We start from the raw sequence: 26353 nt of genomic DNA, 5'->3' as shown, positions 1-26353 counted from the left end.
TTTAAAGCACCCTCGATGTTATAAGTTGGAGTATAGAGTACAGAAGCACGGCGGTAATGCTCAATCTATACAAATCATTAGTTAGGTCGCAGATAGAATGTTATGTCTACTTTTAGGTGCCTGATTTTAGGAAGGATGTCAAGGCCCTGGAGAGGGAGCACACTCTTTCCCTGTCAGGATGCACTCCTCTATCTAAGCCCATTGATCTTAGGCACACGTTGCCTTTTATAAATACTTTGTAAATGATTGATGTTCAGAAAAGGGCACTGATGGCATGATTCTCTTTGTTCTAACCAGTTGTAAACACGCATTCGGGTATAGCTCGACAAAATGTATTTTAGCAGTTTTTTTAATGGAGGGAGTTTAGTGCGTTTCGCTGTGATGAGAATGCATTTCCACTGGAAGACAGTCAGGTGACTGACACTGAAATGTTTTCTCAAGCAGTTTCCATATTATTTATGGGGCTGCGGGGAATGGGACCAAGTGGATAGCTCTTTCAGAGAACCAGCGCAGCCAGGATGGGCCGAATGGCCTCCTGCTCTGCTGTAAAATACTCTTAGCGAGAATACAATCGACGGGAACCTTGTCAATGTCCCCAGGCTTTTGTTTTGCATTCAAGAAAAAGCGTCCCAAAATACAAGGGACGGCATCTGGTGTACAGGAAAAGATTGATAGTGGGATAATGAATAACAGGAACTATGCTGTCTGTGCCAAACTGGCACACAAAGAAACTTGGTCTTAGTGTACACTAGAAATGGCCATAAAACTCCAGGCATGCAAACATTCTTGTCAGCTTCCCTTGAGTTGCTGGATGCCAGCAGCCAATGTCCACAGGATGTGACTAATGTTAGTTGAGTAAAGAGACTTGCACTTATAGACCATCTCTTCCTGTTGAAATAGCTCAAAGCTCTTTAACACAATTAATTTCTTTTGGTATACAGTGACTATTATTATGTTGCCAATTTTGATTTCCATTCTGCTTAGAATCTGTTCACCTTGAGCATTGAGACCAGTGGGTTTTTAATCTTTTCTGTGTGGGGAAAACTTCCTATAAATATTGACACTGTCCCAGGGGTCCCCATCAAATATCAAAGTACTCCCCTGCCTCACAGCGCCAGGGACCCGGGTTCGAATCCGGCCTCGGGTGACTGTCTGTGTGGAGTTTGCACATTCTCCCCGTGTTTGCGTGAGTTTCCTCCGGGTGCTCCGGTTTCCTCCCACAGTCCAAAGATGTGCGGGTTAGGTTGATTGGCTATGATAAATTGACCCTTCGTGTTAGGGGGATTAAATACGTGGGGTTACGGGGATAGGGTGGGATATGTGTCGGTGCAGGCTCGATGGGCCGAAATGGCCTCTATCTGCACTGTGGGGTTTCTGTGATTGTGAAATATTCACTCACCCTGCAGTCCACTTGATCAGTGACCCTGACATTAGACTCAATATCCAGCAACACTCACTGTGGCTGCACTATGTACTGTACTTGCTACGTGATGCACTGCAGCAACTCGCCAAGCTTACTTTTTGACAGGACCTCCCAGCCTTCTGACTTCTACCACTGTGAAGTGAGAAGAGCACCAAGATCTTGGGACTTCATCATCTCCAAGTTCCCCTCCAAATCAAACTCTCTCCTGGCTTGGTCATATATCACCATTCTTTCATCATTGCTGGGTCAAAATCCTGGAATCCCCTGTCTAATACTATCGTGGAAGCAACTGCAGCAGCAAGAGACTGTAGTGGTTGAAGGAGGAGGCTCACCACCACTTTCTCGGGATAAATAGGGATGGGCAATAAATGCAACTTTGTGAGGGTTACCCACATCCTGAGGAAAAAAATAGAAGTAAAACCTGGGAATGTTGATGCACTCCCAGCAAAACTCTTAAGTGTTGGCACGCTCCAAGGAAACCTCTGCAAACGTTGGCGTATTCCTAGGGACCTGCCGCCATAACCGCTGAAAAACTACCCAAAGGAAAACGGTGGTATTATTGCAGAACACCTTTTATTGCTGGTGCACCACAACAGAAATAATGCCAGTACGAAGTCAACACATGATGGCCCAGAACTTCGGGTCTCCACGGGTGAGTACACATGGGGTACTCACCTGTAGGCCCAATGGAAGTGCCGGTTTCCTGCATGCACTGCGCATGCGCGGGAAACCGGCACTTCCGTTCCCCTGAAAGAAGGGGTTCAGAGTTCGAACGCGTGCACAGGAGAGGCTGCGCGTGCGCATCGAACTTAGGTTTTTTTGCAGGTTCCTCCGGGAGGGTAAGTCTCTAGAATTTACACATTTAAAAAGCAGTCGTAAGGCCTGCTTTTTACAAGGTAAGTGGTGAATTAATTAAAATTAAAACATTTTTTCCACAGGTTTATTATTTTTAAATACTTTAAAGAAAGGTAAGTTTATTTTTAGCCCTGTTAGAAAATAAAATTATTTTTTTCAAAAATTTAAATTATTGTTTAAAATAGTTATTTCATGTCATTTATAGTTTATTTTAAAAATGTGATTTTTAAAAATGTATTTGAAGATTTAGTGATGTTTTGGGGCCCGTAGTATTTATAAGTTTTGACAGCTCTTCCTGTCAAACTTATGAATGGAGCATTCCCTGCTCCAATTGGCTCCCCATGGCCCACGTGATCCCAGGGGACGCTTTGAACTAACACCGCCCCTGGGATACGCAAGCACTGCGCGCCGGCAGTTGGAGCAGGCTCAGGATCGGAATTCCACAGGGGCCCACAGCTCAATGGCCGGCGCGGTAGGTAAGTGCAGGTCGGGAGCTTACACCCGCGGGAAGCCCACGACCCGAATTTCTGGGCCATAAAGAAAAAGACAGAAATCTGAAGGTGACGCATTCGGATGGCCCAGTGACCCAGTTAGAAAACCTGTGACTGAGGCCAGTGTGGGTAATGTGGAATAATAGCCCAGATTCTGCAGAAAGAATAATGGTGAGGCTGTCAACGCTCACCGTTATTGAAGAGTAAATCGGGCAGCAACCTTCAGCGTCCGCACATGCGCAGTTAAATGCGGAAATCAGGAAGTTGCTGTCCGAGTTGCCCTGCTCCTCCAGAAGCTTCGCTATACCAGTATCTCGCCAAGAGACTCTGAATTCAGACACAAGAAGGGCATGAAGTTGGGGTACATACCCACTAGATACCCACTAAACACGCCAGAAAAAGTTAGGGGGTTGTCCATTCAAGTGTAAGTGATTTTTTAAACAGAGTGATAAGTCATAATTACTATCAAGCAACCTCTCTGGCACTGAAAATGTACTTTTACAAGTGTGGAGGCTCAATCCTTCAGATTTTAATTATTGTTGGAAATTTAAAACATTTAAATAAATTTTAACTTTTTCTTTCTGTCTCTTTGATCTCTCTCTCTTAATCCCATCTTCCTTTCCCTCTCTTTATTTTGCTATCTTTACGTGATTTTACATTGAATTAAATATTCTGACTTACACTTCCTGGTTTAGACTCTGCGTGGCTCAGTAAGGATTCTTCAATCTGATTGGTTGAGGAGACACACTGCTGTTTTCCCTGTTCACGCGGGTCCCAGACTGTCTGATAACTGCAAATCGCAGTGTAACAGCCCACAGAAAGTCTGTGGGTAACTGTAAGATTGCTGTTCATTCGCCGCTGACTGCAAAATCTGGGCCATTGTATTCCAAAACTGGGAAAAAATATATAATTTTCCAAATACGGAAGTTATGATTAAAGTTAATGAGGGGGACGTAAAGGGAAGGAACCAAACACAGATGGTACAAGAGGAGAATGGTGTGAAGGTGATCAGAATAAGACCTAGGAAGGAGACTAATACAGAAAATAGTGGCAATTGAAAAGCAATGTCTGGAGTTGTGAGACAAAAATGTAAATATGCCAATCACCGGGCTCCTGAGCCAAGGAAAGGCCAAGAAATTTGAACCAACTTTTGAGGAATGAAATGTTGTGTCAACAACTGATGACTTGAGAGCTTCTGTATAATACTTAATGTGGTTTTGAGTGCTGTTTGTGGAAAGCCTACAGCAGTGGCACGGATTCTATTACTTACATTTGTAACTGCTGAGGTCAGCCCGTTGCATTTCTCCAGTCTGCATTCAGTAGCCGTGAAAATTACATAAAGGATGCAACATTGGGCCATTCAGGCCACTCCACCATGAAAATTAGGTGTACACTCGACACACGCCTTCACGTTAGCTCAGGAGAAGCTGGCAGGAATTAATTTTCACTTGAATTGAATTAAATTAAATCAAACTTGAGTTTCCTTATCGTCAGTTCGAACAATTCGACCCTGCCCTGCATATCTCTGAGTTAACTGACAATTGTCAATCAGTGCCAGAGCAAATAAAAACAGAAAATGCTGGAGATACTCAGCAGGTCAGGCAGCATCTGTGAAGAGAGAAACAGAGTTTACGTTTCAGGTCGATGACCTTTCGTCAGAACTGGAAAAAAGCAGGAAATGGAACAGATTTTTAAGCAAGTGTAGGGGCTGGGAAATGGGGGAGGGGATGAAAGAACAAAAGGGAAGGTCTGTGATAGGATAGAAGGCAGGAGAGGTTAAGAGACATTAAGAGATATTCAAGGCAAAGGAGATGGTAATAGGACAGGTTAAGTAACAAAGGATGGCTCTAGATGAAGTGTAAATTGCGCTGGCAGAATGGAAGACAGCTGCCATGTGGGAGAGAAGAAAAAAAAACACAGACAAAAAGTGTACATGAAAAATATAAATATGATAGGGGCCGAGGTTATGATCTGAAATTGTTGAACTCTATGTTGAGTCCAGAAGGCTGTAAAGTGCCAAATCGAAAGATGAGGTGCTGTTCCTCGAGCTTATGCTGAGCTTCTGTGGAACAATGCAAGAGGCCGAGGACAGTGGGGTCTGAGTGGGAATGGAGCGATGGATTAAAGTGACAGGCGACCAGAAGCTCGGGGTCCCTCTTACAGACTGAACGAAGGTGTTCCGCAAAGCGGTCACCCAATCTGCATTTGGTCTCCCCAATGTAGAGGAGACCACATCGTGAGCAGCGAATACAGTATATTAAATTGCAAGAAGTACAAGTAAATCGCTGTTTCACCTGGAAAGGGGTGTTTGGGGCCCTGGACAGTGGGAAGGGGGGAGGTATAAGGGCATGTGTTGCATCTCCTGCGCTTGCACGGGAAGGTGCCGGGCGAAGGGGAAGGGGTGCTGGGGGTGGTAGAGGAGTGGACCAGGGTGTCGTGGAGGGAGCGGTCCCTACGGAATGCTGAAAGGGGAGGTGAAGGGAAGATGTGTTTGGTGGTGGGATCAGGCTGGAGGTGGCGGAAATGGCGGAGGATGATCCGTTGAAATTGGAGGCTGGTGGGGTGAAAGGTGAGGACAAGGGGAACTCTATCGTGGTTCCGGGAGGGAGGGGCAGGGGTGAGGACAGAAGTGCGGGAGATAGCACGGACACGGTCAAGGGCCGTGTCAACCACAGTAGAGGGGAATCCTCGGTTGAGGAAAAAGGAAGATATGTCGGAAGCACTGATATGGAAGGTGGCATCATCAGAGCAGATGTGGCGGAGACGGAGAAACTGGGAGAATGGAATAGAGTCCTTACAGGAAGCGGGGTGGGAGGAAGTGTAGCCCAGGTAGATGTGGCAGTCAGTGGGCTTGTAGTGAATGTTTGTCAAAACACTGACGAAGATGTCCTCCTTGCTACCACGCTCTAATCAGTCACTGAAATCAAAATTAACACCGTAGCTGATGGTTTAAGACCGTTTGGAACGTGTAATATTCTATAAAAAGCTTGCCTCCGCAAGATCCTGCAAATCCATTGGCAGGATAGGTGCACCAATGTCAGTGTTCTCACTCAGGCCAACATCCCCAGCATCGAAGCTTTGACCACGCTCGATCAGCTCCGATGGACGGGCCACATCGTCCACATGCCCGATACAAGACTCCCAAAACAAGCGCTCGACTTGGAGCTCCAGCACGGCAAGAGAGCCCCAGGTGGGCGGAGGAAATGCTTCAAGGACACCCTCAAAGCCTCCTTGAAAAAGTGTAACATCCCCACCGACACCTGGGAATCCCTGGCCCAAGACCGCACAAAGTGGAGGAGAAGCACCCGGGAAGGTGCCGAACACCTCGAGTCTCTTCGCCGGGAGCAAGCGGAAGCCAAGTGCAAGCAGTGGAAGGAGCGCACGTCAACCCAAGTACCCCACCCTTCAACCACCGTCTGCCCCACCTGTGACAGAGACTGTAGGTCCCGCATCGGACTCATCAGTCACCTGCAAACTCATTTTTAGTGTGGAAGCAAGTCATCCTCGGTTCCGAGGGACTGCCTAAGAAAGAGAGAGGGGCAATATCGTTTTCAGACAACCCAGAAAAATATTTAGATTATGTTGCAATAGATGGATTTTTTTCATTTTTACTTGAGCCTTACTTTTTTTTAATATTCATATTTATATGTAGCCCTATATTTTGTGCTAAGAGCGGAGGAGATGGCCGTCCTATAACTTGTAGTAATTGACAGGGAGGTATTTGCCATTAAAAGCAGCTATGTTTTTCTTCAATTAAATAAAACGACATGGTCAGTATTTAATTTAATCTCTCCTTTTCCCTGTCTCCCTCTCCAGTCATAGAAGCTAACGGGAGTTGAATTGTAAGGCTGTTATTGGAGCATTGAAAACTACAAAAGCTCTTTCATTGAACTATATAGAATTGTACAGCACAGAAACAGGCCGTGTGGACCAACTGGGCCGTGTGGACCAACTGGGCCGTGTGGACCAACTGGGCCATGCCAGTGTTTCTGCTCCACACGAGCCTTACAGAAACAACAACAACTTATTTTAAATAGCGCATTTAACGTAGTAAAACGTCACAAGGCGCTTCACAAAAGCGATATCAATAAAGAATATTTTTGACACCGAGCCACAGAAGGAGATATCAGGACAGGTGACCAAAAGCTTGGTCAAAGAGGGAGGTTTTAAGGAGCGTCTTAAAGGAGGAGAAAGAGGTAGAGTGGCGGAGAGGTTTAGGGAGGGAATTCCAGAGCTTAGGACCCAGGCAGCTGAAGGCATGGCCGCCAATGGTGGAGCGATTAAAATCGGGGATGCGCAAGAGGCCAGAATTGGAAGAGTGCAGAGATCGCGAAGGCTTGTAGGGCTGGAGAAGGTTACAGGGATAAGGAGGGGTGAGGCCGTGGAGGGATTTGAAAACAAGGATGAGGATTGTAAAACTGAGGCGTTGTCGGACCGGGGACCAGTGAAGGTCAGCAAGCACAGGGGTGAGGGGTGACGGGTGACCGAGACTTGGAGCGAGCTAAGATATGGGCGCCAGAGTTTTGGATGAGCAGCAGTTTATGGAGGGTGGAAGATGGGAGGCTGGCCAGGAGTGCATTGGAATAATCAAGTTTAGAGGTGACCAAGCCATGGATGAGGGTTTCAGCAGCAGATGAGCTGAGGCAGGGTCAGAGTCGGACGATGTTACAGAGGTGGAAGTAGGCAGTCTTGGTGATGGAGCGGGTATGTGGTCGGAAGCTCATCTCCAGGTCAAACACAACACCAAGATTACGAACGGTCTGGCTCAGCTTCAGACAGTTGCCAGGAATGGAAATGGTGGTCAGGGAACAGAGTTTGTTGCGGGGACCAAAGACAATGGCTTCAGTCTTCCCAGAATCTTTGACCAATATTTAGTTGGAGGAAATTTCTGCTTGTCCAGTATTGGATGGTGGACATGCAGGGTGATAAATCAGAGACAGTGGAGGGGTCCAGAGAGGTGATGGTGAGATAGAGCTGAGTGTCGTCTGCATACTTGTGAAACCTGATGTGTTTTCGGATGATCTCACCGAGGGGTAGCATAACAAGACAATTAGAAACATAGAAAAATAGGAGCAGGAGTAGGCCATTCAGCCCTTCGAGCCTGCTCCGCCATTCAATATGATCATGGCTGATCCTCTATCTCAATACAATATTCCCACTCTCTCCCCATACTCCTTGATGCCTTTTGCATCTAGAAACCTAACTATCTCCTTCTTAAATATATTCAGTGACTTGGCCTCCACAGCCTTCTGTGGTAGAGAATTCCACAGGTTCACCACCCTCTGAGTGAAGAAATTTCTCCTCATCTCAGTCCTAAATGTCCTACCCCGTATCCTGAGACTGTGACCCCTCGTTCTAGACCCCCCAACCAGGGGGAACATCCTCCCTGCATCCAGTCTGTCTAGCCCTGTCAGAATTTTATACGTTTCAATGAGATTCCCTCTCATTCTTCTAAACTCTAGTGAATACAGGCCTAGTCGACCCAATCTCTCCTCATACGACAATCCTGCCATCCCAGGAATCATCTGGTGAACCTTCGCTGCACTCCCTCTATGGCAAGTATATCCTTTCTTAGGTAACGAGACCAAAACTGCACACAGTACTCCAGGTGTGGTCTCACCAAGGACCTGTATAACTGTAGTAAGACATCCTTGCTCCTGTACTCAAATCCTCTTGCAATGAAGGCCAACATACCATTTGCCTTCCTAACTGCTTGCTGCACCTGCATGTTTAATTTCAGTGACTGGTGTACAAGGACACCCAGGTCCCTCTGTACATCAACATTTCCCAATCTATCACCATTTAAATAATACTCTGCCTTTCTGTTTTTCCTACCGAAGTGGATAACTTCACCTTTATCCATGTTATACTGCATCTGCCATGTATTTGCCCACTCACTGAACTTGCCTAAATCGTCTTGAAGCCTCTTTGCATCCTCCTCACAATTCACAATCCCACCTAGTTTCGTGTCGTCAGCAAACTTGGAAATATTACATTTGGTTCCCTCATCCAAATCATTGATATATATTGTGAATAGCTGGGGCCCAAGCACTGATCCCTGCGGTACCCCACTAGTCACCGCCTGCCACCCCGAAAAAGACCCATTTATTCCTAAAATTTTAGCGCTCACTTATACATTAAAAACCCCGTCCAATTAAAGGGCCGCACAGGTTAACAGCAGCAAGGCAAACATCATTTTGTCTGAGCATTCCGATCACAGCTGCTTCTGAAATGCTTCTTAATTATCCCGCGCAAATTGCCTTAGTGCCATTGTACTGATTAAGTGTGGCAATTATAGTTTAGATACAAAAGAGAGACATGTTTAGAAATCCATTACTTTGGATTCGTGGGAGGAGATTAATTTCCCTTGCATTATTTTCAGCACTGCTTAAACAGTTCAAAAGAAACAGAGTAATAACTGTTAATTTAGCAAATCTGTTTGCACAAAGTGAATCAAATCCTGGGTGTTGAATATAATGTTGCAGTGGGGTGTTTGGGATTCGGATAATCTGGTGTTGACTGACTTTTAAAAAGGTAATCAGTGAGACTACACAGAGTACCATTAACTCTGGTGAATCCTTGGAGGTGACGTTGGGCCGTATTTTGCGAGCCCTACGGGTGCGTACGAGGTGCGCACGCGCCCGTAGGGGCCGCACAAGTGCCGGTTTGAGGCCTGCGAAGCGCATGTGCTGAAACCCGGCACTTGCGATCCGTCAACAACAGATCCTCCACATCCCCGGGAAAAGGGTCTCTGCGGGTGGGGAGAGTTGCGCTATTTGCCCAACTTCCGTCCGCTGAAAGGCCGTGGAATTCCTACGCCTGGTAAAAGCACAAGAATTTTTTTTAAATAGAAAAGTAAAATTTTAGCTCTCACTTATACATTAAAAACCCTGTCCAATAAGGTAAGTTTATTTTTAGCCCCATTAAAACATATAGGGGGAAAAATTGAGTCACGTCCCCTTTGGGGCGCTAACTTCGCCGGGGCGCTACTTTTAGCGCCCCAGCGGCCGAAATTGAGTGGTAACGCCCCAAGAGGGAAGCAGGGCACTACTGGAAGCGCCCCATCTCCCTCTTGGGGCGCTGTGAGGGAATATCGCGCGGTACGTGCCGCGGTATTGCAGGCCTTGCTCCCCTTCTTAAAGGGGAGGGGCTTTGCGCAGCACGACCCGGGGCCCAGCTGGGCCACCAGGGATCGGAGTGCTGGCAAAAGAGCCCGGCACTCGAGAAGTGCCGGGTTCATGGAGCGCAGCCGGCATTCCGCGATGGGGCGGGTCAGGAGGCCGGGGACGGCAGTGGAGGCCGGTGCTGGCATGCGGCCAGCAACAAAAATGGCCGCCTGGCACCTTGCCTTTAAATAGCGACGCCCCGGCTGCAAGTAGGCCCCCGTGACCCCGTCGGACATAGCGTCCGGCGGTAAGTCAGGAGGCGCAGCCGGGGCGCGAGCGGGGCGCTGCATACGGCGATGACTTAACTGCCAGCGGCGCAACACTGCGGGGTGCTAATTGTTATCACCACCGCTAACCTCCCGCTGAATTTTGCGGGAGACGTTGGCTGCGACGCGCCCTGGTGCTAGTTGCTTTGCGCCCCATTAGGACGCTAACTGGAGGCGCAAAGCAACCGAATTTTTCCCCCATAACTTTTTTTTCAAAAAATTAAATTTTTGTTTCAAATATTTAATTAAATGCCATTTTAATTAAATTTACATATGGTAATTAAAACAATTTTTAATTTCATGTGTTGGTGTATTTTTTAAGTCATCCCCAGACAGTTCCGTACGTACGCAACTGTCAAAAGTATGAATGGGGATCCCCTTCTTTCATTGGTTGGGCCGGCCTACGTGATCCCAGGGGTGCTTGCGAACCGTCTGTGCCCCTGGGGTATGTGGGCCTCTATGCATTTCTACCCGGAGAGGCCCAGGATCGCAAGCCTCCGTATCTCCCGGACCACCAGGTAAATGCGTACAAAGTTGATGATCGGAGGCATCCACCCGCAGGAAGCCTCCGATTGCCAATTCAGGCCCAATAAGTTTATGGTTATTTGTTCGACCTACCTAGACAGGAATCCTCTCTAACAGTAACTCAACAACTTGTGTTCATATACCACCTCTACTGTAGTGCAACGTCCCAAGGTGTTAACAAAGTACCGATGCTTATAGCCAACGTAAAGTTATAGGCAGGAGAGGGACCAGTCAGCCAGGGTTTCAGTGACCTTTAAATGGGAGAGCGGGCGATTTTAACCTTTCTCGCTCAGCCGACACCTGGCGGGTGGGCAGTTAAAATCGCCCTGGCTTTTACCTGTCCAAAAGCCGCCATGATCGCAATTTTAATCTGCTCTCCTGAGCAGGCAGCAAGGACACACGCCCGGAGTCAGCAGGGTCCTTCTTTACACCTGCATGCTGCGGCCCGATGACAATCGACATTAATGACTTGGATGAAGGGACCGAGTGTAATGTGGCCAAGTTTGCAGATGATACAAAGATGGGTGGGAAAGCAAGTGGTGCAGAGGACTCAAAGAACCTGCAAAGGGATATAGACAGGCTAAGTGAGTGGGCAAACATTTGGCAGATGGAGTATGATGTGGGAAAGTGCGAGGTTATACACTTTGGCAGGAAAAATAAAAAAGCAAATTATTATTTAAATGGAGAGAGATTACAAAATGCTACAGTTCAGAGGGACCTGGGGGTCCTTGTGCATGAAACACAAAAAGGTAGCATGCAGGTACAGTAAGTAATCAAAAAGGCAAATGGAATGTTGGCCTTTATTTCAAAAGGGTTGGAGTACAACTGTACAGGGTATTGGTGAGACCACACCTTGAGTGCTGCGTACAGTTTTGGTCTCCTTATTTAAGGAAGGATATACTTGCATTGGAGGCAGTTCAGAGACGATTCACTAGGTTAATTCCAGAGATGAGGGGGTTGACTTAAGAGGAAAGTTTGAGCAGGCTGGGCCTATACTCATTGGAATTTAGAAGAATGAGAGGTGATCTCATTAAAACATAAAAGATACTGAAGGGGCACGACAAGGTAGATGCAGAGAGGATGTTTCCCCTTGTGGGGAAATCTAGAACTCGGGGGCATAGTTTTAGAATAAAGGGTCACCCTTTTAGAACTGAGATGAGGAGGAATTTATTCTCTCAGGGTCGTAAATCTGTGGAATTCTCTGCCCCAGAGAGCCGTGGAGGCTGGGTCATTAAATACATTTACGGTGGAGATAGACTGATTTTTGCAAGATAAGGGAGTGAAGGGTTATGGGGCGTGGGCGGGGAAGTGGCTTTGAGCCCAAGATCAGCCATGATCTTATTGAATGGCGGAGCAGGCTCGAGGGGCCATATGGCCTACCCCTGCTCCTATTTCTTATGTTCTTATCATTAAGACCCGACTGTAATTTTAACTCAGGCCTGAGCAGGGAATCAACCTGGCGTTAAAATCAGGGCCATTATTATAGGCACTGGCATTTGGGATTACTAGCTCAGTGTAAGTATAGTCATGGATGAATGGAGATGGTTTGTGTTGCACAGCAGGGGCGAGATGTAGCAGTTTATTAATCCTTATGTAGTCCTGAGGTGATAGCTTATATCTGAGAAATGAAAAGCTAGGGAATTGGATAAATACTCGAAGGAGAAAACATTGCAGGGATACGGGGAAAAGAGCCGGGGAGTGGGACTAACTCTTCGAAAGAGCCAGCGCTGCCTCGATGGGCTGAATGGCCCCCTTCTGTGCTGTATTATTCTATGATAAAGATAAAGAAGAGGGTTTTTAAAAATTCTATTTATCGAATCAATACCACGAATGGCCAAATGCCTTGGATTCCATTGTGTTTTTCCAGCTTCATTTTGTAATCTGTGTTAGCAATAGAATAGAATTCTGGAAGTGATGAGAGTTTTGAGCACTGTAACAGTTAACTGTGACACATACGAGTCTCGGTAGCTGTATATGAGGCATTTCTTTCCAATAGGATAGGCCAAAGTAAAGGTACAGTCAGGAAGCCAAAAAGAGACATTCCAGGAAGACAGCAATTACGAGAAATTGTGTCAAGTCCCTACATAAAAACATATCAAGTTAAATTATAGTTTAAAAACATGGCATTTGGAATGATTAATGCTTGCTAGTAGGTTCCACTCTTAAATACTGCCAGTAAGCCTTGTAAGCAGAAAGCTCCCCATAGATTCCCCGCCCCAAAAACCATATTACTGAATATTAAAATGCTTTCTTTGCACCAGTACATACACAGTATAAAGGGAGGGACGCTGTTCAGGATTCGGGAACTTAATACAATAAGAAAGATAGGTTGAGGAGTCAGAGGTATTTTGGGAAGATGCTTAGTTGCTTTCATTTTCAGTTCGAGTTAATAGGAGAAAGGAGCCCGCAAGCACACATGCTTACTTCCTGAATCCTCTTTTAAAGGAAAAAGTAACAAATCTGTAGCCTAGTCCAAGCTGCAGGGATAACAGTTTAGCTTTATGTCTAGGTGGTTGGCCTATCTCCTCCCCCAAAAGATAAACCCTGGAAAATCAAGGCTCTGTTTTCATCAGCAAACAATTTGGCGCAATTTAAAAAAAACCATTTAATTCTTGGGATGTGGGCGTCTCTGGCAAGGCCGGCATTTATTGCTCATCCCTAGTTGCCCTCGAGAAGGTGGTGGTGAGCCGCCGCCTTGAACCGCTGCAGTCCGTGTGGTGAAGGTTCTCCCACAGTGCTGTTAGGGAGGGAGTTCCAGCGTTTTGACCCAGCGACGATGAAGCAACAGCGACGCATGCAACGTATCGTATCTACACATCCAGGTGTCTTTAATCAGTGAACAACACGATAGGTCAGGTGCAGCCCAGGTGAGATTTGCCTTCACCAGAATTCTAGGGTTGTCGACAAATTTCTTATGCATGTTTTCCTCCATCACCCCTATGGATGTAACTTTAAAGATTGGCAGAGGTTGTTCGGTTGGTGTGACAATGGGTAGGGCTAATATTAAAGCCAGCGGTTGGTCTCCCTGCCATTGACTGCAGGATTGTTTCACCGGATATACGGGTCCCAGGCGCGTGCATCACTGCGCTCACCCCCGATCCGGTGCCATTTGGCCATCAGTATAAACACAGGTATGCAATTGTTTTCAGTGTCCTCTAGCCCTTTGTGTAACTGTGAGAACTCAAAAGCTCCATACACGTTACACATCACAGTCTTCGAGATCTCGCCAGTAGACTCATTAGCATTTCTGATCTCGTTTATCCTGTTCTGAGTCTTAAATGTTATCACTTATCTCCCTCATCCAGTGAGACCTGGGCTACCTTATTCTTGCCCTTCAAGATACCCTTAATTTACTTCCTCACAGTCTCATCACATTCCCATCATATGTTCTCTATATCTATTCGTATATAGATTCAGAACAGATCTAGCAGCCCAAAACTGGGCATCCATGAGGTGCTGTGGGCCATCGGCAGCAGCAGAATTGTATTCCACCATAATCTGTAACCTCATGGCCCAGCATATCCCTCACTCTACCATTACCATCAAGCCAGGGGACCAACCCTTGTTCAATAAGGACTGTAGAAGAGCATGCCAGGAGCAGCACCAGGCGTACCTTAAAATGAGGTGCCAACCTGGGGAAGCTGCAACACAGGACTACATACATGCTAAAAAGCAGAAGCAGCATGCTATAGACGGGGCTAAGCGATCCCAGATCAACGTATCAGATCAAAGCTCTGCAGTCCTGCCACATCCAGTCATGAATGGTGGTGGACCATTGAACAACTAACAGGAGGAGGAGGCTCCATGAATATCCCCATCCTCAATGATGGGGATTTTCACGTGAGTTCAAAAGACAAGGCTGAAGCGTTTGCAACCATCTTCAGCCAGAAGTGCAGAGTGGATGATCCATCTCGGCCTCCTCCTGAGGTCCCCACCATCACAGAAGCCAGTCTTCAGCCAATTCGATTCACTCCACATGATATCAAGAAACGGCTGAGCACAATGGATACAGCAAAGGCTATGGGCCCTGTAGTGTCCGTGTGTAGATAAAGACACTGAAGACAGGAGTTGGTTCATAGGTATTTACTAAGCAAGTCTGGGGGGGGGGGGGGGTTTCTAAAGGATATACACAATACACAGGCTTATATAGCCCAAGTGGCAATTACCGGCATTACGCACACCTGGGGCTCTTAAAGGCACATACACCACAATTCCTCCCCTTCTAGCTAACTAGTACATCATATTTTCAGTAATTATTAATTACATGTTATATGCAAAATAATATACATTGCTGTATTAATTAATTATAAGTTAGTCTCTCAGGAGGCTTCCTGACTCGGTCCGGATAACGCCTCGGGGGTGTAGTAGTTTCTGGTGGTGTAATAGGTTCTTCTGGCAAGGCTGATTCGGCTTGAAGGCCAGTGTCGGGTTCATCGGGTTCCAGTATCACCGGATCGGAGGTAGATATGGGTATCTCTACTTCATCATTAGATGTATAGCGTGGTGGTGTAGGTTGTCCCTTTTCGGATGACTTGATTTGGTCAGCATGGCGCCTTATTATGCTTTCTCCGATGTCCACGGTATACATCAGTGGTCCTAGTCGTGTGCAGATAGTTCCAGGCTGCCATTTCTCGGTACGGTAGTCCCGGGCCAAAACCGGTCGGCCTATCTGGAAGGCCCTAGTTGGCCTTTCATTCATGCCCTGAAACTGCCGGTTCTCCACGTCCCTTCGGATGTTGGGCTTGACCAAATCCAGCCGGCATCTTAGGTTTCTATTGTAGAACATCATGGCGGGAGTTTGGTTTGTAACCATATGTGTTGCATTCCTATATGCAAATAAGAAGTTATCCACCTTGTGCTGAAGTTTTATGTCTTCATTACCCATGGCCTTTATGGCCTTCTTAAAGGTCTGGACAAACCTTTCAGCCAATCCATTGGTGGCGGGATGGTATGGGGCGGACGTGTAGTGCTTTACCCCATTGTTCTTTAAGAACTTTCTGAATTCTTCGGACACAAATTGCGGTCCATTATCAGAACATATCTGTTCCGGCAGCCCATTCCTGGCAAATATGGTCCTTAATACTGTGATGGTTTTTTCCGTGGTGGTGGAGGACATCTTTATTACCTCCGGCCACTTGGAGTGTGCATCAACTGCGATTAAGAACATTGAGTCCATAAATGGACCAGCAAAGTCGATGTGCACCCTTTGCCAGGGAGATGAGGGCCACTCCCATGGATGTAGAGGGGCCTGTGGCGGAGCATTTTGGACCTTCTGGCATCCTAGGCAGCTCTTGGTCATGTCTTCGATGTCTCCATCGATACCTGGCCACCATACAAACGCCCTAGCTAGGTTCTTCATTTTCACTCCACCCAGATGCCCCTCGTGAAGCTCCTTTAGCACTTTATCCTGGAGTTTGGGTGGAATCACCACTCTGGATCCACACATCAAGGTTCCTCGGCACACTGACAGCTGTTCTCTTCTTTGCGAGAATGCTGGCAACAGTGGTTCGCCATGTGCTGGCCATCCCTTCATTGTTAAATCGTAGACCCGTGAGAGAGTAGGGTCATTTCTGGTCTCCCTTTCAATGGCAGAATTTGTCACCGGTAGACATTCCACTATGGTAGAGTGGAATATCTCTACTGGGTCTACTGTAGGTGCCTCTTCTATCGTTGGCAACGGCAGGCGCGATAAACCGTCAGCATTCCCAAGCTGTTTTGACCCTTTGTATTCAATGTTGTATTGGTGTGCCCCTAGAAAAAGGGACCACCTCTGTAGTCTTTGTGCCGTCATAATGGGGACACCTTTCTTAGGGTTGAATATGGAGATGAGGGGTTGATGGTCAGTCAGCAAGGTAAATTTTTGTCCGTGTAGGTAATGGTTGAATTTCTTCACTCCCCATACCAGGCTGAGTGCTTCCCTGTCTATCTAGGAATAGTTACGCTCAGCTGAGTTCAATGAGCGTGACGCAAAAGCTATCGGCCGTTCCGAGCCATCAGGGAATCTATGGGACAATACCGCTCCTATGCCGTAAGGGGATGCATCGCACGCCAGTCTGATTGGTAGTGATGGGTTGTAATGAGCCAAAACTTTCTCGGATGTGATTAAGTCTTTACATTTATGGAAGGCACGTTTACAGTCTTCGTTCCATTTCCAAATCACTCCTGTGTGTAGAAGATCATTAAGAGGGTGTAGAATAGTTGATAAGTTCGGTAAAAATTTATGATAGTAATTTATTAATCCCAGGAATGACCTCAATTGTGAAACATTTTCAGGTGCTGGGGCTTTTATAACTGCTTCAATTTTTTCAGGTGACTTATGCAACCCTTCCTTATTAATTATGTGGCCACAATATGATATCTGATTTTGGAAAAATTCGCACTTGGGGCGATTTGCTCGTAGGCCCCTTTCTTTCAGCCTAGTGAGCACCTGCTCCAAATTGGCAAGGTGCTCGTTGTCGTTTTCTCCTGTTATAAGGATGTCGTCTAGGTAACACTGAGTCCCCGGAATCCCTTGCAGGACTTGCTCCATAGCTCTTTGCCAGATAGCTGGAGCTGATGCTACTCCAAAAACCAGTCGATTGTACTGGTACAGGCCTTTGTGTGTGTTTATTGTGAGATACTTTTTAGAGGTCTCCTCAACCTCCATCTGTAGATATGCCTGTGCCAAGTCAATTTTTGTGAAATGTTTTCCTCCGGATAGTGAGGCGAAAATATCTTCTATCCTCGGAAGAGGATACTGTACCGTGTGAAGGACCGGGTTTACAGTCACCTTAAAGTCCCCACAGATGCGAATTTTTCTCTGTTCCTCAAGAGTTATTTTTCAATGCTTTTTTCATGACTGGAACGATGGGTGTTGCCCATTCGCTCCAATCTATTTTGGATAATACGCCTGCCTTTTCCAAATTCCCCAGCTCTGCCTCGACTGCCGGACGTATTGCGTATGGCACCGGTATTGCCTTAAAATTTTTTGGAATTGCTGCATCTTCCACTTTTATTGAAGCGGTGATGCCTTTCAAGGTTCCTAGTTTCTCTTGAAACACTTCTTTGGCATTGGCCAAGATGTCTTTTAATCGTTCAGGTATGATGTCAGCATTGTTTTTTTCCTTACTGGTCACCGTCAGTGCCTGAATGGAGTGCCAGTCTAAACGTATCTTCCTTATCCATTCACGTCCCAACAACGGTGGACCACCATCTTGTAGAATGTATAAATACAACTTTTGTATTTCTTTGCCGTTGTATACCACAGGCACCTTTATTTTTCCTTTGGGGTATACTTTCTGCCCCGTATATGTTTTTAAGATAATGGATGTGTCTTTTAGAGGTATATGCGAAAATAGCCTCTCGTAATCTCGTCGATTTATTACGGTTAGAGCTGATCCTGTATCTAGCTCCATTTTAACTGGGGACCCTGCTATTATGAGGGTAACCCAAATGGTCTGGTAATCTTCATTGGCAATTACATTATGTAATTTGAGAGAGCTTAGTCTCTTGTTCCCGGAGTCGCTATCGCTCTTCTGGTCTTTGGAGCTACTGTCCGTCATCATTTGTACCTTTCTGTGCTTTTCCTTATTGATTCTTTTCCCGTTAGTGGATTTTTTATTTTCAGATCGGCATACACGTGGAATGTGTCCCATCTTTCCGCATCGCCTGCATGCTTTTTCTTTGAACCAGCAATCCCTCTGGTCATGGTTGGATCTGCCGCAGCGATAACATCTCTCGAAACCCCGTGTCATTTCATGGGTGCCGAAGTCCTGTGGCCTTTGCTGTATCTTTGCCGCTCCTATTGCACTGAAAGCCTTGTCCAGTGTTAAATCTTTTCCAGAAGATACCTTTTTTTGTGTTTCTACACTTAGGGGATCGCAGATGAATTTGTCTTGCAGAGAATCTGCCAGTCCTGCCTCGAATTGGCAGTGTAGGGTATCAACAATCTCCTCAAAATTCTTGTCCATCGGTTCGGCTGGAGTGATTAAGTTGCGTAACAGCTTGTATGTTTCTGCGCCCATTAGATCCAGAAGCACTGAAGCTTTTTTTTCATCTTCTATTCCATTTGCGGTGCAAAACACCTCCACTCTTTCTACATATGTGGTCCAATCCTCTATCTTGTTATCAAAAACATCAATATTGCCAAAGTTAGGCTCTGTTTCGTTATCCAAAGCATCAATATTGCCAGACTTAGGCATTTCAAAAAAGATATGGCGCTTCCCGCGCTTTTTTTTTCCTCTGTAGCAACGATATGGCGCTTCCTGCACTTTCCCGCCGCTGCTACCGATAACAACGCTGTTTTACTGTGGTTTCCGTTTATTCACTGTTGGAGACTCGTTCCCGACGGAGGTCTAAATGCTGACCTGCTTGCCGCGCCGGCCGTCTCCCGAGTGCACCCTCCCAGTCCGTTATTGCTTGCCTCCGATTTCGCTGCCTGTCTCAGCTGTAGAGCCCGACGCTGGAGCCCCAGCCTGACGCCCAGGAAGGATTAGCGCAGTACCTGCCACCAGCTTGGCCAGCTGGTGAAACCACAGTTTCTATTACTTCCTTGAGTCTTCTGGACGCTGGAGGAATCAATGTCCTTGAGGTGCTGCCGAATTGCAGGTAAGTCCGTTTCCACTTCATCGCCACTGTAGTGTCCGTGTGTAGATAAAGACACTGAAGACAGGAGTTGGTTCATAGGTATTTACTAAGCAAGTCTGGGGGGGGGGGGGGGGGGGGGTTTCTAAAGGATATACACAATACACAGGCTTATATAGCCCAAGTGGCAATTACCGGCATTACGCACACCTGGGGCTCTTAAAGGCACATACACCACAATTGCTCTTAAAGGCACATACACCACAGGCCCCGACAACACCCCGGCTATCGTGCTGAAGGCTTGTGCTCCAGAACTAGCCGCACCTCTAGCCAAGCTGTTCCAGTACAGCTACAACACTGGCATCTATCCTACAATGTGGAAAACTGCCCAAGTATGTCCTGTCCACAAAAAGCAGGACAAACCCAATCCAGCCAATTACCGCCCCATCAGTCTACTCTCAATCAGCAGCAAAGTGATGGAAGGTGTCATCGACAGTGCTATCAAGCGGCACCTAATCACCAATAACCTGCTCCCTGATGCCCAGTTTGGGTTCCGCCAAGACCACTCGGCTCCCGACCTCATTACAGCCTTGGTCCAAACAGGGACAAAGGAGCTGAATTCCAGAGGTGAGGTGAGAGTGACTGCCCTTGACATCAAAACAGCATTTGACCGAGTGTGGCATCAAGGAGCCCTAGTAAAACTGAAGTCAATGGGAATCGTGGGGAAAATTCTCCACTGGCTGGAGTCATACCTAACACAAAGGAAGATGGTTGTGGTGGTTGAAGGCCAATCATCACAGCCCCAGTACATCGCTGCAGGAGTTCCTCGGGGCAGTGTCCTTGGCCCAACCATCTTCAGCTGCTTCATCAGTGACCTTCCTTCCAACATAACATCAGAAATGGGGATGTTTGCTGATGACTGCACAGTGTTCAGTGCCATTCGCAACTCCTCAGATAATGAAGCAGTCCATGCCCGCATGCAACAAGACCTGGACAGCATTCAGGCTTGGGCTGATAAGTGGCAGGTAACATTCGCGCCACAGAAGTGCCAGGCAATGACTATCTCCAACAAGCGAGAGTCTAACTACCACCCCTTGACATTCAACAGCATTACCATCGCTGAATCCCCCACCATCTACATCCTGGGGGGGTCACCATTGACCCGAAACTTAACTGGACAAGCCACATAAATACTGTGGCAACAAGAGCAGGTCAGAAGCTAGGTATTCTGTAGCGAGTGTCTCACCTCCTGACTCCCCAAAGCCTTTCCACCATCTACAAGGCGCAAGTAAGGAGTGTGATGGAATACTCTCCACTTGCCTGGATGAGTGCAGCTCCAACAACACTCAAGAAGCTCGACACCATCCAGGACAAAGCAGCCTGCTTGATTGGCATCTCCTCTACCACCTTAAACATTCACTCCCTCCACCACCGGGGTACTGTGGCTGCAGTGTGTTCCATCTACAAGATGCACTGCAGCAACTCGCCAAGGCTTCTTCGGCAGCACCTCCCAAACCCGCGACCTCTTCCACCTAAAAGGACAAGGGCAGCAGACGCATGGGAACACCACCACCTCCAAGTTCCCCTGCAAGTCACACACCATCCTGACTTGGAAATATATCGCCGATCCTTCATTGTCGCTGGGTCAAAATCCTGGAACTCCCTCCCTAACAGCACTGTGGGAGTACCTTCACCACACGGACTGCAGCGGTTCAAGAAGGCGGCTTACCACCACCTTCTCGAGGGCAACTAGGGATGGGCAATAAATGCTGGCCTTGCCAGCGACGCCCACATCCCAGGAATGAATTTAAAAAAAATTTGGTTCCACAACATAGCAGCTCCTATACCCAACCAATCCTTCTTCCTTCGTGACTCTCTCCACTGGCCCGGTTGGTGGTGTCAGTCTTCCTGAGAGTTCCTTTCCAATAACTGCCTTTTCCAGGTGATCAACATCTGCTGGTAGAATCTCTCACAGGTCTGAACACACAAACCAAAGGGCATTTCACTTCGTGATAGATTAAAAAGTACTGGATTAATATCAAACTTAACATTGTTACACGGTAATTGATGGACATTAAAAACCAAACGTCCGATGTTAGGGCCCAGTTACGAGGCTTTTAACCCTCGGTTATTTTCATTCATTACTTTTCGAATGATTTTTAAAAAAGGACGTGACTGCTGCCGACAAAGTAAAGTCGTTGCGCCTGCGCAGTTCCATTGGTTTTTTTGGTTGTTCTCATCGGACTTCCCACAGATTGGTGAGAGGGAAAGGAGGGGAGGGAGTGGGGAAAAGAGATCGCTGCTGCCCAACTGAGCCGAGAGAGAAAGTTAACCTTTATGCGTCAGGGGGGAAAAGTGATCTGCTGCCAAACTGAAGAAAATTAAAATTAAAGGTTGAATTAGTTTTTAACATTTATGAGCAGAATTCTTCTGCACAGCTTCCGGTTCATTGGCAGCAGTCACTCTGTGTTTAAAAAAAAAAAAAAAAAAACTTCCAAATACCATGAATTTAGAAATGAAAGAGCTGAAGCAGAATATTTATTTTTGAGATGTTAACCACAGTGACTGATGGATGTGCCGTTCCTCAGCTCCACTGCAGTGCTGGAGGCTACTCAATGGGCCGGAATTTGGGGCCCCTACGGGTGCGTACAAGGTGTACCGTAAGGGCTGCGCAAGTTCCGGGTTCAGGCACGTGAAGCGCATGCGCTGAAAACCCGGAACATGCAATCTGTCAAGAATCTTCTCGACAGATCCTCCACATCCCTGGGAAAAAAGGGCCTCCGCGGGCAGAGCCCAACTATTGCCTGGCGAATGCCCGTGAAATTCTTACGCCTGGTAAAAGGTGGTGTAAGGCCTGCTTTTACCAGCGAAAGACTTTTAAAGAACGGACCAATAATTTATATATTTAAAGACCTGTGAAATAAGGTACGTTTATTTTTAGCCCCTTTAAAACATGTACATTTCTTTTCAAAAAATTACATTTTTGTTTTAAATATTTAAATAAATGCCATTTTTGATTAATTAAAAAAAAATGTTTAAATTTATTTGGAGTGTACGTGTATTTTTGGGGGTATTCCCATTCAAACTTATGGGAGTTCCGTACATACAGAATCCCCATAAGTATGAATGGGGATCCCCCTTCTTTTCATTGGTTGGGCCGGCCCATGTGATCCCAGGGGCGCTTGCAAACCGTGTGCGCCCCTGGGATACGTGGGCCTCTACGCAGGCCTACGTCTGCAGGCCCAGGAGCGCAAGTGTCCGAACCTCCGGGACCATCAGGTAGGTTCGTAGATTTTTTGCTGGTCAGAAGCCTCCGACTGCAAATTCAGGTCCACTGTATAAGCTTCAATAGTAAGTTGGATAAATAACAGTTGGGGTTTGGAGAGAATAATGTTGTGGGCTAAGTTAACAGTATTGTTTGCATATTCTTCTCCTGTCCAGAGACAGGTTGCTTGCAGGAGTCAGGGGGCCTCTACTTGCAAGATGTAAAGAGGGGAATAATACTGATCATAAGGTCTTTCAGTGGTTTTACAATAACTTCTGTGGAAGATTTTTTTGTCCCAAACCTGTAGTGTATGTACTTTGCAGAAGGAACTATATTCTGCAGCCCCTGTATACTGCAGTACCAGTAGTGACCACCCCTGTATATAAGCCTGTGTAGTAACTTTGCATAGTTAGTTCCAGTTTGTCTCCACTCAGTAAAGACCTGTTATAACCAACTCCTGCAGTCTGTGTCTCAATTACACACGGACATAATACTGGCGACGAGCAGATCCGAACTTACCTACAGTCTGCACCACCTCATGGGGATCCATCCCTGAAGCGAAGTTGTCAGAGGTCGAGGCCAGAAGGAAGAAAAAAAAACCAAACAAACAGAAGAAACAGGCGTCGACCGTGGGCAACTGCCTCTGATTCATTGGAGTTGAAGATTTGCAGGAGAGGCTGTCAAGAGCGGGGCTTGGTTATCCTGTCGATGGTGTTCCAGCTAATCGGGCTGGTGGCAGGTAGTACACTGATCCTTCCTGGGCTGCGGCGGGCTAGAGCTCGATCGGGTGGCTTTTCAACGGGGCCGAGCAGCGTTGTCGGGAAGAGGAGAGAGAGGGTGCAGCACACGGCGCGGCTGGTGCTACGAAGCCGGGCAGCGTACAGACCCGAGAAGAGGGAGGAAAGTGTCCCATAGGGTTGCTCCGACGACGGGGAAATAAAAGAAATTAGAAGCGCAGAAAGCCGCGAGGAGCTGCAGTTTGCCACGGGAACCGCGGAGAGCAGCGTTAGCAGCAGCGCAGGAGGGAAGTGCGCGAAGACCATAGGGCGTCACCATCAAGGCATAAAACGCCAGCAGCAGCGGAGAAGACGGAAAGCGCGGGAGGCGCCATTTTGTTAAATCGGGGAAGAAGGCAAAGCGCGGGAGGCGCCATCTTAGATTTCCAAGATGCCGAAGACTGGCAATATCACTGCCTTCGATAATGCAATAGAAGACTGGACCACGTATGTGGAAAGAGTCGAAGTATATTGCGAGGCAAACGAAGTAGCCGATGAGAAAAAGGCATCGGTACTACTAAACTTAATGGGCGCAAGAACGTACGGCCTATTGCGGAACCTGATCACTCCAGCCAAACCGATGGCGAAGAGTTTTAACGAAATTGTTGATATCCTACAGGAACACCTAAATCCTACACCGCTGCTGATAGCAGAAAGATTTAAATTCCACAGGAGAAATCAGCATAAAGATGAGAGCAATGCTGATTATCTTACGGAACTACGCAAGCTATCAAAGCACTGCCAGTTCAGAGCAGGACTGACAGATACTCTACGGGACAAATTTGTCTGTGGACTCCTGAGTGAAGGGACCCAGAAGAGGTTACTCTCAGAGAAAGAGCTGACGCTAGATAAGGCTTTCAGCGTGGCAGTATCGTACGAAGCAGCAGCAAGGGGAGCTGCGGAAATACAGCAAAAGCCACAGGAATACGGCACCCACGAAATGACACGGGGATTTGAAAAATGTTATCGCTGCGGCAGAACAACCCATGACCAGAAGGACTGCTGGTCCAAGGACAAAATATGCAGGCAGTGCGGAAAGATGGGACACATTGCACGAGTTTGCAGGTCTGGGAAGAAGACTAACGACAACAAAAAGGCTACTAAGGAACAGTACAGGAAAGTACAAAAGATGACGGACAGTAGTTCCGAAGACCAGATGAGCGATAGTGAATCCGGGAACAAGAGACTAAGCTGTCTCAAACTTCACAACGTAATCGCAAAAGAGGATCACCGAACCATTTGGGTCACCCTCACGATAGCAGGGTCCCAAGTCAAAATGGAATTGGATCAGCCCTGACCATCGTGAATCGACGAGACTACGAGCGGCTATTCTCACACATACCCTTGAAAGAGACATCCATTGTCTTGAAGACGTATACGGGGCAAAAAGTAGAGGGTGAGAAGGTTGGATCTCAAACAAGCGTGCTAAGCTTGAATAAAGGAGACTATGAAGGTATGAGAGCGGAATTGAGTAGAGTGGATTGGGAAAATAGATTAAAGGGTAAGACGATACATGATCAGTGGTGTACATTTAAGGAGTTATTTTACAACTTCCAAAATATATATATTCCACTGAGAAGAAAAGGGTGTAAAAGAAAAGACAGCCATCCGTGGCTAAGTAAAGAAATTAAGGATAGTATTCGACTAAAAACAAGGGCATATAAGGTAGCCAAATCTAGTGGGAGGATAGAGGATTGGGAAAACTTAAAAAGATAACTAAAAGATTGATTAAGAAAGGGAAGATAGATTATGAAAGTAAATTAGCAAAAAATATAAAAACAGATAGTAAGAGTTTTTATAGTTATATAAAAAGAAAAAGGGTGGCTAAAGTAAATGTTGGTCCCTTAGAGGATGAGACCGGGAAATTAATGGTGGGAAATATGGAGATGGCAAAAACACTGAATGAATATTTTATATCAGTCTTTACAGTAGAAGACACTAAGAATATCCCAACACTGGACAAACAGGGGGCTAAAGGGGGGGAGGAGCTAAACACGATCAAAATCACTAAGGAAGTGGTACTCGGTAAAATAATGGGACTCAAGGCGGATAAATCACCTGGACCTGATGGCTTACATCCTAGGGTCTTGAGGGAAGTGGCAGTAGGGATTGTAGATGTGATATACCTATCAATTCCTCCAATAAAAGGCGAAGAGTTACGAAGGTGACTAAAGGTTTTTATTGACTAAATAACAGAGCCCACTCTCGTGGGTGATCCGATCCAAGCAGGAGGAATACCAGCCAGTCGCTCACCTTTATACCTGGCCTGGTGGGTGGAGCCAAGGCGGAGTCGGCAGTGGTCATCCCAGGTATAGCAGTGTGGCAAGAGGCGACCTCGTACCGTGATACAATAGTGGTCAGTGATACAGTTATAACGAACAGTGGTGAACAGTGCTAACTACTAACAGTGATACGATAGTGAACGTGGTTTACCACATTCACCCCTTGTTTAGAATTAAGTCCGGCGGGGTGAAGTGTACTACCAATTCTGGTAGGTCAGTCTGTCCGGAGGCTTCGTAAGCCTCTCCGATCGCCGCAGCGGTGGTGTTGCCTTATCCGGTGCTGGTGCCTTATCCGGTGTTGATGCTGGTGTTTGCGTGGTCGGCGAGGGCTCGTGGGGTTCCGGCATGCCGTCTACCTGGACTGAGGTTGGGGGGGGTGGTGGCGGTGTTTCCGGATCGGCTGAGGGTGCGAGGTCTCGTAGGGAGACAGTGTCCTCCCGCCCGTCTGGGTACGCCACGTAGGCGTACTGGGGGTTGGCGTGCAGGAGGTTCACCCTCTCGACCAGGGGGTCCGTTTTATGGGTCCTCACGTGTTTCCGCAGCCAGACCGGCCCCGGGGCGGTCAGCCAGGTTGGTAGAGTGGTTCCCGTAGTCGACTTCCTGGGGAAAACGAACATTCGTTCATGGGGGGTGGTGTTAGTGGCCGTGCAAAGTAATGACCGGATGGAGTGCAGCGCTGTCGGGAGGACTTCTTGCCAGCGGGAGGTTGGGAGGCCCTTAGACTTTAAGGCTAAGAGGACGG

General features: G+C 47.0%; 1 protein-coding gene across 6 annotated transcripts in view; it reads left to right on the top strand.

Moving 5' to 3' along the window:
- ralgps1 (Ral GEF with PH domain and SH3 binding motif 1) overlaps positions 1–26353 on the top strand; it is a 905396-nt gene that overhangs the window by 752721 nt on the left and 126322 nt on the right. The window lies entirely within an intron of this gene.

The sequence above is a fragment of the Somniosus microcephalus genome, chromosome 23 (assembly GCF_052327205.1).
Source record: "Somniosus microcephalus isolate GS21.2 chromosome 23, FLI_Smic_1.0, whole genome shotgun sequence".
Classification (NCBI taxonomy): domain Eukaryota; kingdom Metazoa; phylum Chordata; class Chondrichthyes; order Squaliformes; family Somniosidae; genus Somniosus; species Somniosus microcephalus.
The sequence above is the reverse complement of the archived record's forward strand: the minus strand, read 5'-3'. Positions and strand labels throughout refer to the sequence as shown.